The 15,022-nt window shown below is 39.2% G+C and overlaps 1 pseudogene; it reads right to left on the bottom strand.

Moving 5' to 3' along the window:
• Positions 1-613: 613 nt before the first annotated feature.
• LOC128291586 (uncharacterized) lies at positions 614-5,574 on the bottom strand (annotated as a pseudogene).
• Positions 5,575-15,022: the final 9,448 nt, after the last annotated feature.

The following is a 15,022-nucleotide window of genomic DNA, read 5'->3' as shown; positions in this document are numbered from 1 at the left end:
CCTTTAGCCAAAAATCATGAATTAAATGGTGTAACTCCAAGGGCCAAAATAGGTGTGAATGCCGTAACCTGAAAAGTCCATAGGTGTGAACATGGTGAACCAAAAGGACTTGTTGTGTGAACACAATGTGAACGGAATGTAGAGGTTCATGGAGGAAGTCATTCGGCCAACCATCTCATGCATGTATTATGTCCCTTTGACCGAATAGTCACTTGTGTAGATAAAGAGGTAGCACAACATTCATGGCTCTTGGTCATTCATGAACCTTTGGAATTAATGTACCTTGCCATTCATGCATTCCACCGATTCATGCATCTTGAGTGTCCATGCACCTTAGCCATCCATGCACCCTCCAAAAGACATGTTGCTTCAAGCTCCATACATCCATTGAGTTTCTACAAGAAAATGTGAACAGAATTAATTCAAGCTAATGTGAACACAAATGTAAACATTAAATTCGGTTATGACAATTTAATTAATATCAATAAACACTTTTAAGACATATTTAATAAAACTAATGTGAACTAAATTTAATATGTGGTTTATTAATTAACTAATTAATGAACTTATTAAATAAAAATTTAATAGCAGTCAAATGAAGTCAAAGTAGTCTTCATGAGCTAGAATTCAACTCATGAGCTAAAACCGAGCTGGACTTGGACCCATGAGCTGGTAGTGAGCTGGACCCGAGTGGGAACTGAAGTGAGTGGTGGCGAGCTCGATGAGTTGAGCTGGACTTGCAGTAGTTGCATGGTGAGTTCAAGGAACTGGAATCAGCTTTCTCGGAGCGTCCTAATGGCGTTTCCATCCAAAGTTGAGCTACAAAAGCTGTGATGGACTCCTTAAACTTCTTGGCTCGAGCTCGAGTAACAGGACCTTGTGGTAGCACTATAGAATCCTCACTCGAACTAGCTGAACCATGGGGCGGTATCACATCATCCCTCCCCTCTTCAAAACGACTTGTCCTCAAGTCAAAATCCGCATTAAAAGGGGTTAAATCTGACACATTAAAAGTAGCGCTGACATTATAATCTCCTGGCAAGTCAATTTTATAAGAATTTTCATTTATTCGCTCTAAAACTTGAAAAGGACCGTCTCCGCGAGGCAGTAGCTTAGATTTCCGTTGGGTCGGAAAACGCTCCTTGCGCATATGAATCCAAACCCATTCTCCGGGTTCAAAAACTACTCGTTTTCAGCCTTTGTTCGTATTACGCACATAAGACTCAGTCCTAGCCTCGATATTGGCCTGTACCTTGCTATGTAAATCCTTGAAAAAATCTGCCTTTTTCTTCGCATCTACATGGACAAACTGATCAGTAGGTAAAGGTAATAGATCTAAAGGAGTCAAGGGATTAAAACCGTAAACAATTTCAAATGGGGAGAATTTAGTCGCAGAATGGACAAAACGATTATACGCAAACTCAAAATGGGGTAGACAATCCTCCCACGTCTTCAAATTCTTTCGAACGATGGCCCGAAGCAAAGTAGATAGAACTCTATTGACAACTTCCGTTTGGCCATCGGTTTGGGGTAAGTGGTCGAAAATGTAAGTTTGGTCCCTAATTTACCCCACAAAGACCTCCAAAAGTGACTTAAAAATTTTGCATCTCGGTCCGACACGATCATACGAGGAATGCCATGTAGTCTAACGATATCCCTGAAAAATAAGTTTGCAACATGAACGGCATCGTCAGTCTTAGTACAGGCAATAAAATGAGACATTTTTGAAAATCTATCAACAACAACAAAAATAGAATCCTTCCCCGTTTTTGTGCGCGGAAGTCCAAGAACAAAATCCATGGAGATGTCAATCCACGGTGCTTCAGGAATGGGCAATGGTGTGTACAAGCCATGGGGTTGAACCTTTGATTTAGCCTTTTTGCAGGCTATACACCTTTCACAAACTCGCTCCACGTCTTTTCGCATCCACGGCCAATAAAAATGTTCGTGGAGAGTGGCTAGTGTCTTATTGATCCCGAAGTGTCCCATAAGCCCACCACTATGCGCCTCATGCACTAATAGGTCTCGAACAGATCCACAAGGAATGCATAATTTACCTTCTCGGAAAAGATAGCCGTCGTACCTATAAAAATTTTCAAAAGGACCTTTCTCACAAGAAACAAATATCTCTCCAAAATCGGAATCATTTACATAGGAATCTTTTAATAATGTAAAACCAAGAATCTTAGAATCCAAATATGATAACAGAGTATACCTTCTTGAAAGCGCATCAGCCACGATATTATCTTTACCTTTCTTATATTTGATGACATACGGAAACGACTCAAGGTATTCAACCCACTTCGCGTGGCGTCGGTTCAACTTATGTTGGCCTTTGATGTGCTTCAAGGCTTCGTGATCGGAGTGAATAACGAATTCCTTAGGCCACAAGTAATGTTGCCATGTCTCAAGGGCTCGTATGAGCGCGTACATCTCTTTATCATACACCGGATAGTTGAGTACGGCTCCATTGAGTTTTTCACTAAAGTAAGCCACAGGACGTCCGTCTTGTGTCAACACGGCCCCGATTCCAAGGCCCGAAGCATCGCACTCGATCTCAAAAGTCTTCGAGAAATCTGGAAGGGCAAGCAAAGGAGCGTTAGTGAGACAATCTTTGATTTTTATAAATGATTTCTCTTGTTCATCGTTCCAAATAAAAGAAGAATTTTTCTTAATAACACTCATAAGTGGAGCAGCAATAGTGCTAAAATTCGAAACGAATCATCGGTAAAAACTTGCTAGGCCATGGAAAATTGAACTTCATGAACGCTCGTAGGCCTTGGCCAATCTCGTATGGCCTTAATCTTCTCTTGGTCTACCTCGAGACCATCCGCACTAACCACAAATCCTAGAAAAACAGTTTTGTTAGAACAAAAAGAGCATTTCTTTAAATTAGCATATAAGGTCTCTTTTCGCAAAACTTCTAAAACAGATTTGAGATGACTTACATGTTCTTCCATAGATTTGCTGTAAATCAATATATCGTCGAAATATACCACACAAAACTTACCGATGAAAGGCCTTAAGACATGGTTCATTAGTCTTATGAACGTACTTAGAGCGTTGGTAAGGCCAAAAGGCATAACCAACCATTCGTATAGTCCGTGCTTGGTCTTGAATGCTGTTTTCCATTCGTCTCCTTCTCGTATCCGAATTTGGTGGTAGCCACTCTTCAAATCGATTTTTGAGAACATTTTGGCCCCACTAAGCTCATCAACATGTCATCTAAGTGAGGAATGGGATGACGGTATTTGATTGTTATCTTGTTAACGGCTCGACAATCCACGTACATGCGCCATGTTCCGTCCTTTTTCGGTACCAATAATACGGAAACAAAGACGAGGACTTAGGCTCTCGCGAATGTAGCCTTTTTCCATCAGTTCATTGACTTGTCTTTGCAACTCCTTGGTCTCCTCCGGATTGGCTTTAAGGTGTCGATTTGGAATAACCGCTCCGTACAAAATCAATTTGATGCTTGATTCCACGAAGTGGTGGAAGACCACTGGGGTTTCTTCCGAAAAACATCTTGGAAATCCGCAACAAAGACAAAATAGGAGGGGCGGGTATCGGGTAAATCGTTAGTAGAAATTAATGCTTCCTTGTACAAAAGTACAAGAACAGTTCGATTCATCACCAAAGCCTTCCTCACATCACTAACTCTTGCAAAAACACTCATTTTCTCGATTTTCTTTTCTTTTCTTCTTTTCTTGGATATTTTCTTGTCACTCTCTTTTGTTTTTTTTCTTATTTTTTTCTTCCTTTACTTTTTTACAACTTTCTTTTTCTTTTTCTCTCATTTGCTCAACAGAAGCTTTTAGCTTGATTTGGTCTTCATACACTTGTTTGGGAGTCAACGACGCCAACGTCACATTATTTCCCATGAATTTGAATGTATACCGGTTGGTATACCCGTTGTGTTGAACTCGTCTATCAAATTGCCACTGTCGGCCAAGTAACAAATGCCCCGCATGCATCGGTACAACGTCACAAAGAACTTCATCTGAATACTTTTCGATGTTAAAAGAGACAAGTACTTGTTTCGTTACCTTAAGCTCTCCTCCGTCATTGAGCCATTGAAGTTTGTAGGGGCTCGGATGCTTGGTAGTAGGCAAACCAAGTCTTTCAACCATCATGGTACTTGCTACATTGGTACAGCTGCCTCCGTCGATAATGACGCTACAGACTTTGCCTCCGACTTGGCACCGAGTGTGGAAGATATTCTCTCGTTGGAGATTATTCTCCGTGCCTTGGAGACTTAGACTTCATTTTACAACAAGTAGTTCTCCTTCCATGGGTTGTTCCACGTCCTCCTCAACTTCGGAAGCCGATTCAGATTCTTTCTCCTCCTCATCCTCCGTTTCAATCTCGCCATCGGCTCGCAATACCATGGTCCTTTGATTTGGACATTGGCTTGCTATGTGGCCTCTTCCGAGACACTTAAAACACTTAATATCCCAATTTCGATTGTATGACGATTCGGGTGCCTTGCCTTTGTTTACTTCGGCGATGGGCTTGTTGGTTTTTGGAGGTACCGTGGTCTCCTTCCCTCGAGGATTGGCAAGTCCTTTACTTGATCCTTGGCTCCACTTTGAAGGGTTGGAAGTGGGAAACCCTCGACTTGGGCCTTTTCTCTTGAGTTGTCTTTCCACCTTGATGGCCATATGGACCATATCAACCACTTCAATGTAGTGTTGTAATTCCACTACATTTGCTATATCTTGATTTAGACTAGCCAGGAATCGTGCCATCGTTGCTTCAGGATCTTCTTGGACATCCGCTCGAATCATCGCGATTTCCATCTCTTTGTAGTAATCCTCGACACTTTTGGACCCTTGCGTGAGATTTTAGAGTTTTTGGTGCAACTCCCGGTGGTAGTACGCAGGGATAAATCGTCGCCTCATCACCGCCTTCATTTTGATCCATGTAGAGATAGGACGTTCACCGTTACGCCTCTGACTAGTGGTTAGTTGTTCCCACCAAATCATGGCGTAGTCTGAAAACTCTATTGCTCTAGTTTCACCTTTTATTCTCGGAGTAATTGTGACAATCGAACACCAACTCTATCTTTTTTTCCCACTCAAGATAGGCCTCCGGATCCGATCTACCTTGAAACGGTGGAATAGACAGTTTAATGTTCTTGAGATCATCATCTTCGCGTCTTCGATCTCGTTGTCGGTGTTGCCTACATCGATCACTAGCATTAGACTCTTGTTCACTTTCAAGATCACTAAGGTCATTTGCTTCATCGTCTTGGACCCTTCGTCTTCCCCGATTCTGATTTGGCCTCTCCTGTCTTGGTCTAACCCCCTCGGGTGCTCTTTCACGTTGGCCATTCATCTCAACTTGGAACAAACGGTCTTCGATGGGATTGAGCCTTCGATCTAGGAGTCGCTCCATTTCTCGTAATAAGGCTTGCATGTTTAAGTCAAGGACGTTGCGAATGGGTTGTCTTGCCGGACGATCTTCCACGTTGTGATCTGACTCTTGTGACATTAAAACGTTGTTAAAGTAAACCTCAACACAAAACCTCACAATCTCTCGAAAAGGAAAAGAAGATGTTTCTCTCACACTCATGTTTACACTCGAAATTAGGCTTTTACCTCCACTCTATTGCACTCACAACTCTCGTGCCTTTTACCTCTCTAAACCTTTTCTCGTGATTTCATAAGCAGATTCGTTAAGGCTTAGTCCTTGGTCTAGGTGGTCAGTTCAAAAGGGGTAACAAGTGATTGATGTATCCGGTTTCGGGTAGGCTGAAAGAATAGGGAATTGGGTTAAAAGTGTGGCGTATTAGGACGAGTAGGATAGAGGATATATCGGAAACTATATCAAATCAAAGCTTGATGATCAACTAACAATTGAATTGCATAAATCACTTTTTTTTTCTTTTTTTTGATTTTTTTCGATTTTTTTAAACTTGTATAACTTTTTTTTTGTACTATATCAGCAAACTAAATACAATAGAAGCACTTTTGTACACGATTTTTTTTCTCGGCTGCGTAGATTTTTGCTTTTATAATAACAGTAACAAACCAATCAAAATGAGAAAACTTCGGTATACGAAATTTTTTTTTATGAACCTACCTCGGGAATACTCCGCTTCCGCTTCGAACGTCTAAGCTTCTCGTTTTAGGTAGCTCTAATACCAGATGATACGATCCGCCTCGGAAGAGTCGAGTCGTATTAGTGTGCCCGATCGTCAACAAGAAGTTACGTTGGGTTTAATTGAAAAGGTCGGATGAAGGAAGGAAGGATATTGGTTTTGGGTTCGGATTAGAATAGGTAAGAAGAATTTGAAAGTCCGGGTTTGGAGTCCGAATAGGTATGGATGAAGGAATTGGTTCAATTAGGTAAGGGGGAATTGAAGAAATGGAATAGTCGGTTTAGGTACAATTGGTAAATGGAGAAATGGGTTTGAACAAAAAGTGCAAACAAGAACCAATACCGATTTGGTATCGACCCGTTGTTTATAAGCTCTTTTAGTTTGGTTTGGAATTGGTAAATAAAAACCTCGACCCACTATCTAACAAGATAGGAACCTCGGTATGTTTGAACGCCACACTACGAGTAGTGATAAGTTCGGTTTCGACAAAGAACAACGGTTGACACACTAGACGCTAGGAAGCCAATCGAATCTTTGAATGAAATTTGGGAAAAAGTTTTGCCTAACAAATTTGGCAGCATAACATTAACAAAAGTCTCAAAAGTTCTTTACATGAAAAAAAATAACAAGTATTTATAGGCCTAAAGTCTAGGTAGCCGAATGGCTTTTCATGCTTACAAATTAAGTAAAAGAAAATTCTAGAAAATTAATCCTTAATGTGCATGACTAGATTCTACTATGGAACATGAATTGTGAATGCTTCATGTTTAAGAAATGACAAGTGAATGAATGAAGCTCCAAGGGACACTTGTTAGGTTTGGCCTCCCTTGTTTAATGAAGCAATTAAGTGGCAACCTTTAGCCAAAAATCATGAATTAAATGGTGTAACTCCAAGGGCCAAAATAGGTGTGAATGCCGTAACCTGAAAAGTCCATAGGTGTGAACATGGTGAACCAAAAGGACTTGTTGTGTGAACACAATGTGAACGAAATGTAGAGGTTCATGGAGGAAGTCATTCGGCCAACCATTTCATGCATGTATTATGTCCCTTTGACCGAATAGTCACTTGTGTAGATGAAGAGGTAGCACAACATTCATGGCTCTTGGTCATTCATGAACCTTTGGAATTAATGTACCTTGCCATTCATGCATTCCACCGATTCGTGCATCTTGAGTGTCCATGCACCTTAGCCGTCCATGCACCCTCCAAAAGACATGTTGCTTCAAGCTCCATACATCCATTGAGTTTCTACAAGAAAATGTGAACAGAATTAATTCAAGCTAATGTGAACACAAGTGTAAACATTAAATTCGGTTATGACAATTTAATTAATATCAATAAACACTTTTAAGACATATTTAATAAAACTAATGTGAACTAAATTTAATATGTGGTTTATTAATTAACTAATTAATGAACTTATTAAATAAAAATTTAATAGCAGTCAAATGAAGTCAAAGTAGTCTTCATGAGCTAGAATTTAACTCATGAGCTAAAACCGAGCTGGACTTGGACCCATGAGCTGGTAGTGAGCTGGACCCGAGCTGGGGAACTGGAAGTGAGCTCGTGGCGAGCTCGATGAGTTGAGCTGGACTTGCAGGTAGTTGCATGGTGAGTTCAAGGAACTGGAATCAGCTTTCTCGGAGCGTCCTAATGGCGCTTCCATCCAAAGTTGAGCTACAAAAGCTGTGATGGACTCCTTAAACTTCTTGGCTCGAGCTCGAGTAATAGGACCTTGTGGTAGCACCATAGAATCCTCGCTCGAACTAGCTGAACCATGGGGCGTGATCACATCACATGCAGTATGTCATGTTATAAATATTGTGTGTATGCAAAATCATACTCAGTACAATCATATATGTAAATCATAAGTACATCAGTCATACGGAACATAAGGCATAATCGTCATTCTACCATACAGGGGTATTACGGTAATTTTACCCTATAGGGGCATTATGGTAATTTTACAAATTAGGGTCTTAACGACCCAATAGAAGGTCCACCGTCACCTCGAGTGACTTAAGTTACCTAAACAGACATAACAGTGCAAATGGGCCTAAGACCCATTACTTGGCCCAAGTGGGCCCATGCCCTCATGTGGCCCATTTAGCCCAAATATGGATACGGCTATGTGACCTACATAACACAGTCCAATAATTATCATAAGTTGCAGATTCAATCCGTGTGGAGCCTACGAGCCCATTGGGCCCACATGGCCCATCTAGGTCTAACATGGCCCGGAACTACCTAAGTCGTGTGCGTGACATGACAAGTCTATCTACATCCCACTTAATAGTGAACTTTACATAAGTGGGCCCACTGAGGCCCAAAACAGCTCCAGCACACGAGATCACTCGTGGAAGCCTCTACAGTCTATCGCCCATAGTTTGTGGGCTCAGTTCACCCCATGTGCATTCGCACGCTCGTAGGGCCCCGAATGCTGAGGTTTTAGCTTTTCGACTTTTGCCAACTTCCAACAAAGAAGGGTGTGAATACGCACCTGTTTATGAGAACACACTGAATTCCACGACCACCAACTTTGGCACATTCTACATTGAGTCTTAATCACTTTCCCTCTCACCAACTCATTTGGTTTGCTCTATTTAAAGTCAGCTTCTCACCAATGCTCATGTTAGCTTCCTGATGTGGGATTACTTTCAACCATTGGGAAAATTCCTTATTTTTATATGACCATTTTAACCACAGAGCTCTAGTCCAACTTCACCTCCTACATATCTCAAACAACAAAATAAATACTCCATTACGCATCCCAAGACTTGAACCTTAGACCTCATAGTTACACAACATGCCATCTTGCCACTCCACCACAGGCTTTTTCTGTCACCATTTTATCCTCAATTAAATATAAGGTCTATAAGCCAAAGTCCAGGTTCCTTTAAAAGAAAAACCAAAATAAATTGCAAGAGCCAAGACTTGAACACAGGCTCCATTACAACCTTAATGACGCCACAACCACTAGACCACATGCTTCCTTGTGACATTTATTTACCACAATAATTTAAAAGGCCTTCATCCAAGAACCTAGGGTTTTATTCACTTAAAACCGAAATTTTTGCTAAAGCCCAGGTTTGAACCCAAGATTTCTCCAACACTTCTCAGGGACATTAACCACTAAAGTAGACATTTAATTGTGTCATTTCCTTGTACAATTAAATGCTTATATACAACCTCCTTACGGAGCCATACTCAAGGCCTAATACTTCTAAACCCAAATTCGGGGCGTTACACTATGATAGTGTGATGACTTCTGACATTTGAAAATATGTTTTTATATAGTAAATGGATCCCAATAGAGCTGTAGCTGATGATGTCAAGAGTGTATCACTTGCCCCCGCGCAAGGGACAGCGCCGGTTGATTCTCGACTGACCCCGAGTAACCAAGAGGGAGAGGCTAAGCAAGCCTTTTACCAAATGATGAACGACTGGTTTACTCAATATATCCGGGCTAATCCAGCTACACAACAACCTCCACCCCCGACTAATCCTCCTCTGATACCTATTATACCTCAAGTGAGTGATCCGTTAAGATTACATAAGCCTCCTGTTGATAAAATCAGAAAACAGGGGGCCAAAGAGCTCAAAGCTACTGATGATGATGATGATGATGCTAAACGAGCTGAATTTTGGCTTGATAATACTATCCGTGTGTTCGATGAGCTATCTTGTACTCTGGATAAATATTTAAAATGTTCCATATCTTTGTTACGAGACACTGCATATCAATGGTGGAATACACTAGTATCGGTGGTTCCAAAAGAGCAAGCGACTTGGGAGTTCTTTCAGACTGAGTTCCGTAAGAAATACATTAGCCAAAGATTTATTGACCAGAAACGTAAAGAATTTTTGGAATTAAAATAGGGTCGTATGACTGTAACAGAGTATGAGCGAAAATTCGTGAGACTCAGTCGGTATGCTCAAGAGTGTGTTTCGACCGAAGCTATAATGTGTAAAAGATTTGAAGATGGATTGAACGAAGATATTAAACTACTAGTTGGCATACTTGAGATAAAAGAGTTTGTAGTACTGGTTAAGCGAGCCTGCAAAGCTGAACAGCTCAGGAAAGAGAAAAGAAAAGCTAACTTTGAAGCTAGAGATGCACGTAAGAGATCATCGAGTAAGTCATTTCAGTCGGCACCAAAGAAGTTTTGAGATGATTTAAGCCATTCTAAGGCTACTTCAGGTTATTCACGATAGGATTGGGACAGACCACCTGTGAGCTCGAGAGCTACCTCAATAGCTAGTGTTGGAAATGTCAGATCAAATCAACTCGAGTGTAAACATTACGGTAAATGACATCTTGGTAGTTGCAGATTGCATGATCAGGCCTATTTTAAATGTGGATTGATGGATCATTATATTCGTGATTGCCTAGTGTTAGCGGAAGAAAATCCAATGTAGAATATGAAATCGGGTAATACTGCAGCTCGAGGTAGACCACCCAGAAATACGGGTAATGTGAGTGGCAGTCAGAGAGGGACTAAAGATATAGCAGTTAGATCTAAGGCTCGTGCACTTGCCAGAGCCTATGCTATTTGCGTACACGAGGAGGCCTCATCCCCAGATGTTATTACTGGTACATTTACTCTCTATGATACTAGTGTAATTGCATTGATTGATCTTGGTTCGACTCATTCCTATGTATGTGAGACTTTAGTATTCAGTAAGACTTTGCCTGTTGAGTCTACTGAGTTTGTGATTAGAGTATCGAACCCTTGTGCCGGTGTGTTATGGTTGACAAAGTGTGTAAGAATTGTCCCTTGATGGTTCAAGATTCGTGTTTTTCAACTGATTTGATGTTTTTCCTTTTGGTGAGTTTGACATAATTTTGGGTATAGACTGGTTGACTTTGCATGATGCTATTGTAAACTACAAAAGAAAGACCATTGATCTATGGAGTCAAAATGATGAGGTTATTCGGATTGAATCTAGTGATTTGAATGGTTTACCAGCAGTGATTTCTTCGATATTAGCTCAAAAATATGTGAGGAAAGGTTGTGAAGCTTATTTTGCTTATGTGCTTGTAATAGCCCAAAATTGGGTCTAGTTGGAACAGAGGTTTCGGGACCACAAAATCTGATATAGAAATAATTATTTTATGATTATTTTGAGGTCTATGATATGATTGCATGATTGTGTGAAAATTTCGTGAAGAAATTCTATGCATAAAGTGCTCAATTTGAAGTTAGGGACTAAATTGAATAAGTTGCAAAACTTGCATTTTAGAAGTTTCTAGTATGAAATTGCTTTGGAATATTAACTAGGAGGTCTTAAATAGCAATTTTACCAATTTCTAAGTGATGGAAAAAAATTGGACATGGATGGAATTTTTGAAAGTTTAGCAAGGAAGGGCATTTTGGTCATTTGGTAATTAAAAGAAATAAAAAGGGAAAATAAAGCCAAAATTGACTCATCTTTTTCATGGAGGCCAAAATTAGCATGGGGGAAGCCATGGCTAGGGTTTTCAAGCTTTCCAAGCTCAATAGTAAGTCGTTATAACCCCGCTTTTCAAGTTCTTTACATTTTTGGAATCTCGGTAATTTGATTAAGCTTATTCTAGCAATAATTCAAGCTAGGGTTCATATTTGGAAAAATACCCATAGGTGAAATGTGTTTATTTTTATGTTTTATGATAGAATATAAGGTTTTAAATTATGTTAAACAACTTGTGCTACTCGGTTTTGAGTGAAAACGAGTAAAATGGCTTAATCGGTAAAAATACCTAATAGTCATAAGTATATGTTAGAGTGAGAATTTGATGTTTCCATAGAAGAGCAAAGTGATCAGCATGTCATCAAACATAAGAATAAGGGATGAAGTTTAATTCTCGAGCCTAGAGGCAAAAGTGTAAATATGCAAAAGTTTAAGGGCAAAATTGTAAATTTGCCAAAGTTTGAGTTAAGGACTGTTTTGAATAGTACATTAATTAAATAAGTAAAATATGATGTTTTAGATCCCAAAAAACGAGATTTGAACCTAAAATGAGAGAAAAATTGAAAATTGGGAAAGTTGATTAAATGGCCGTTTTAGTATCGAGGTAAGTTCATATGTATAATAGGCATTAATTTATGCATGTTTCAATGTAAAATTAATATATTTACTATGATTTTCGAGGTGTTGAAAGTATGTAAGTTGGTATATGCTGTAATTTATATTTGAAAGTTAAATTTAGTGAATTAATTGAATTATGTTAAATTAAATGATTATGGTGCCAAGTTTATGAATTGATTTAAAAATTTGTCTATGATACATGAAGTGCATTGAATTATCATACATAAATGTGATTTCTATGAATATGGATATTATGGGAAATTGTAAGTTCATATGATTTTTAATAAGGCAATGTGTAATTTAATGTTATTACCTTTGATGTGATCCGGCTCGGGTAGATGAGTCGAATTCACGTAGTTGCTCGATCGTAGTTTGAGAGAGTCGTTCGTGCCTCAGATTTTAGTAATAAAAGTAAAATAATGGATTAGAATAAGCGGAAGGTTTCAAGAAGGGTAAGTTTAGTAATAGGTTCGGTTATGTGTACCAAAGATGGGTGATGGATAAATGAGTCGGTTTGGTTACAAGAAAATAATTCGAAGGATGGGAATGGAAAACGAACTTAACGTCAGGAATGATTCAACACTAAGAAGTGTCACCCCGGTTCCTATATTGTTAAGGTGAAAAGATGGATAGATGGATAGGTGAACGCCACACCAAGATTGGTGATAAGTTCAAACAAGACGATTGACGCCACTAGTACAAGCCAGATAAGTCTTTCGAAACTTGTACGAGATATGAGAGGAAGCAACCTCACAAGAACAAATGTTCATTAACAATTTTGGCAAAAGTCCTTTACAAATGAAAGAAAACAAATATTTATAGGCACATAGATGACCATTCAAATTCGGCATCTAGGTGTTCACACAATAATAAAAACGTTCACACTAATGTATTAAAATAGTTCATAAATTCGGCAGATTCATGCACTAGTGAATGGACACTTTCTTCCCCTTAGTTTGTGCATGAATGCTTAGTCATAAAGAAAGGCTTCAAGTGACTTGTATGTGCACCAAAAGGTTGCATTCATCTCCTTGGGACGTTCATGCACTTGTATGGAACATGTATCTTCATAATTAAACACTTTAATGGAATGTAAGTTCATAAATGGCAGCATGAACCTAGTAAATTCGTTCTCCCCTTTGTGCATGCACTTAATTCAATCAATGTGTTGAATTATTGAGTTAATTCCTTCCCTTGGATGTTCTTGAACCCATCCATGCATGTGTAGTAGCCTATAGGTCAATTCAAAGTGTGAACATGTTCAAGGAGCTCTATGGTAAACATAGAATTAGTTAGCAGCTACTTCTTGGCCGAATAAGTGCCTTGGAAAGTTAGGAGACAGCCACCATACATGCACTTAAGCCATTCATGCATTCTATCATCCCATGCATTTGATCCATTCATGGACTAGCCTTTAATGTCCATACATGCATTCGACACATGCATGAATTTGTAGAAACATTGCATCTAGCCGTACATGCACCAGCATTTAATACTTCTTCATTCATGAGTGTGGAATGCCCAAAAGAGATGTTTCTTCATCCATACATTGTACCGTCCAAAGAAATGTACCTACATGAAATAAACAATTCATTAATACATCTCATGAACACTCATAAATTTGGCATGATGTGAACACATTAATGTCATGCATTAATTCGACTATGTGAACATAATCAATTTATATAATGACAATGACATATTAATAACAAATATTAATATAAGACAAGTTTAATGCTTAAATGAATATGTGCAAATTTTTATTTAATGTATTAAAGACAAAACCGAGTTTAAACTAAAATGAGCTAAGCTTTAGCTCGTGAGCTAAAGTTGAGCTAAGGCTAAACTCCTAAGCTGAAGTTGAGCTAAGGTTTAGCTCGTGAGCTGAATATGAGCTAGGAGTGAGCTCGGTTTAGCTCAGGCAAGTTGGATTGAGCTCAAATAAGCTGGATTTGAGCTGGACGGAGCTCGTGGAGCTGGAAACGAGCTGGGATCAGCTTGCCAACATGTCAATGCTCGGCTTGACAGACTTGTTCGATGAAGTTCACGGGGCGTGCTCGTATCATTCCCCCCCTCTTTTAGGCGACTTGTCCTCAAGTCGAGCCATTTGTCCATGGGAGAACTTTGACTCATGCATGGTTTTCCTCGGTCAAATGGGATGGAAGATGTCACACAAACCTGAAAAATTCTTACCACAGCCAATAAAAAGAAACTCAAAGGAGTCAGATTCAAATGTGTTCGATAGTTCATAAAAAATTCATTCAATCGAACATATGCCAAAAATCTCAATTGGACAAAGCAAGCATACGTAAATTTATCAAAGAGTTTCGTTAGACCATCGTTGCAAACATGAAGACTAAGTTGGATCAATGGATAATTGGTTGTAAATGATGGCAGGCACTTAAACACATTATTCCTCATCCAAAACATTTCAATATGTTTATTCAAAAATAACAATTCATGGGAATGTACACGCAAAGTGTACCATGGCCAATTGGAAACTAAATCACTCTTTCGCTTATTAACAACATGATTTGTGTAATCACTTTCCAACACAAACGGATCACTACTAGGCCAAAGACAACAATCAATCACAACAAGGTTCAAACAATTTCCAAACATCAAACCATCAAAAAGATTTTCAACAACATTCGAATAGAGTAAAGGTACTTGAAAATTTTCATAAACTTTACCTTGTCGATCTTGAAGAGAAGAAAATTTAGGATTGGTTTTACCTTTTTCAAACAAGATAAATCTTCTCTCTTCGGGCAGATAATGTAAAACAAACCTTTTACCTCGATCAACTTGGGTTGGTGACGAAGCACCATGACAGCTCGTGCTTTTTAAAG

This window comes from Gossypium arboreum, chromosome 4, assembly GCF_025698485.1.
Source record: "Gossypium arboreum isolate Shixiya-1 chromosome 4, ASM2569848v2, whole genome shotgun sequence".
Classification (NCBI taxonomy): domain Eukaryota; kingdom Viridiplantae; phylum Streptophyta; class Magnoliopsida; order Malvales; family Malvaceae; genus Gossypium; species Gossypium arboreum.
Note: the sequence above shows the minus strand (reverse complement) of the source record. Positions and strands in the feature narration are given on the sequence as shown.